Raw genomic sequence first — 2,689 nt, forward strand, 5'->3', positions numbered from 1 at the left:
GATATTCTATGTTGTTGTCTGTAACGTAGAAGAAAAAGTCTACAAACAGGTTGATGTTCATTTTTTACAGAAAATAGAATTTGCACAAGACACATGGACACGGGTTTCTTTTTCGATTCCCGGAAGTTGTCACAGGACAGCATTTCTCCCATTGCCCAGAAGAGGGCGACAACGTGACGCCTGAAGACGATATCGTGACCTGTCATCTTAAATTCCACAAACGTGCGACAGGTGTAGAAAATTGTTGGTACCCTCTCTTACAGAAATAAAAAGCAAGCAAGCAAACAAAAAGAAGAAAAGTATTTAAAAAAATGAGTGAAAATCAGAATATCCTGTTGAAATCTGGTTTGAATAATAATCATACCTCTACCAGTACTATTACTTGGGTTGCGTCGGCGCCATGAGTACGTGCTTGCGCTCACACGCGCACAGCAGAGAGCAGCGGACTATTGACTGCTAAGGCTTCACTCGAGTGGCGTTGCTACAGTACGTGCATATTATGGAGCAGCTCCCGGAGAAACGTATATTGTCACCGTGTAGAGCCATTTTGATTTCCTTTTGGAGAAGAGGGTATTTATTCAAATCTCCTTGTCTCACCAAGTGCCTCTCGGATCTTTGATATGTCTTATTCCATTCTAATTCAAATTAATTTCATGGTAACTCTTAGTTTACTATTCACATATTTTATTGCAGGTGAAATGTTGAATTTGCCATATAGAAATATCATATACCAACAAAAGCACCTCTGCAACTACATGTAGCATGGTACTCATCATTATGAGTTTGTTTTTCGAAAACTGTTCTGTATGCCAAATTTGTTAGGTTTGGTTTTTTTAGATGACCTGTGGCAACATTTGGATGATGAGGTCGGGAGACTGGGAAGAAGTGAAACAGCAGATGCTATACCTGAGGTCCAGCGATACCTGACAGAGGAGAAAATTGTACGCAGTCAAGACCCGCTGTTATAATTGAAGGACCAACACACTACTTTTCCAAACCTCTCCAACCTTGTAGTTTCTCTGTTCGCCGGCATCATCAGTGCCATGCGAGTGTGTGTTCTCCACAGCAGGGGAAATAGCATGCAAGAAACGCAACAGACTGAAATTCAAAACACTGGAGCAATTTTTATTTATTTTCCTGACTAAAAATTTGTGAAGGCAAAGCCCACAAGCATCCTCATTTACATAATTTTCACCTTATTCAAACTTATTGAATAATACAATATGAATGCATAAATGTGAATGATATTGTATACACTTCATCGTCAAATCAGTCAGTTCAGTCTGTCAAGTGGGTTGCCTGCAGGGATTGTGAAAGTCCAGCAGGTGTCAGTGGTCAGCGACACAGTATAAACACAGTCTCAGCACAGTGTGCCATTGTGTCAACACGCTTCATGAGGCCTCATGGACCCACCACTAAAGCAATCAGACATCAGTGGAAAGAATCAGAATCAGAATCGCCTTTATTGTCATTGTATAGCATACAACGAAATTTGGGTGCCACTCCTTAGTGCATTTCGTAAAAAAGATAAAATAGAATAAAATAACAGTTCAATAAATACAATACTCAAAACAACACACAACAACAGCAGCAGTATTGGTAGTGTGGACTGAGGCTTATGTCGCGCTCAGGACACATATTGCACATGAAAATGGATGGCTCAGATGTTCCTTATTGCACAAGTGAGGTAGATGAGTTCAGGTTTAAAAATGCAGTAGCTTGGTCATATTCTGTGATTATTTATTGCAGGAATGGCTTTAGGAAAAAAACTGTCTCTGAATCTGCTTGTCCGGGTTTTGTGTGATCTGTAACGCCGACCCGAGGGTAACATAACAAACAGGTGGTTGCTGGGGTGGGATGCATCCTTAATGATGTTGGCAGCTCTGCTGAGGTAACGTAAGCTGGCAATCACCTCCAGGCTGGGCAGAGAGCAGCCTATAACATTCTGGGCCAGATTTATTACCCTCTGCAGTGCTTTCTTGTCTACTGCTGAGCACCTCGAGTACCATGCCGTAATGCAGTACGCCAGGGTGCTCTCGATGGTGGCTCTGTAGAACGTCACCAGCAGCTTTTCCTCCAGGTTGTTCCTCCTGAGCACCCTCAGGAAGTGGAGTCGCTGCTGGGCTTTCTTTACCATCGCCATGGTGTTGGCTGCCCAATAGAGGTCTGCAGAGAGCTGCACGCCCAGGAACCTAGTGGAGCTCACCCTTTCTACACAGTTTCTGTGAATGTAAAGCGGCACTGGGTCTGCTCGTCCCTTCCTGAAGTCCAGTATAATCTCTTTTGTTTTTGTGGTGTTTAGTGGCAGGTTGTTTGCTGAGCACCACTTCGTCAGTCGGTATACCTCATCTCTATAGTATGACTCATTTCCCCCTGAAATGAGTCCGACCACGGTCGTATCATCCGCAAACTTGATAATGGTGTTTGAGGGATGGGTTGGAGAGCAGTCAGATGTGTAGAGAGTGAACAACAGGGGGCTCAGTACACATCCTTGGGGAGAACCAGTGCTGAGTGTGATGGTGGAGGAGGAGTGGGGGCCCAATTTGACGGACTGTGGGCGGTCCGTGAGGAAATTTTTGACCCACTGGCAGATGGAGGTGGAGATGCCCAAGTGAGTCAGTTTTTGGACCAGGATCTCCGGGATGATGTGGTTGAAGGCTGAGCTGAAGTCCAGGAAGAGCATCCTCAC

This window comes from Hippocampus comes, unplaced genomic scaffold (genome assembly GCF_001891065.2).
Source record: "Hippocampus comes isolate QL1 unplaced genomic scaffold, H_comes_QL1_v1.1 scaffold236, whole genome shotgun sequence".
NCBI classification, from domain to species: Eukaryota; Metazoa; Chordata; class Actinopteri; order Syngnathiformes; family Syngnathidae; genus Hippocampus; species Hippocampus comes.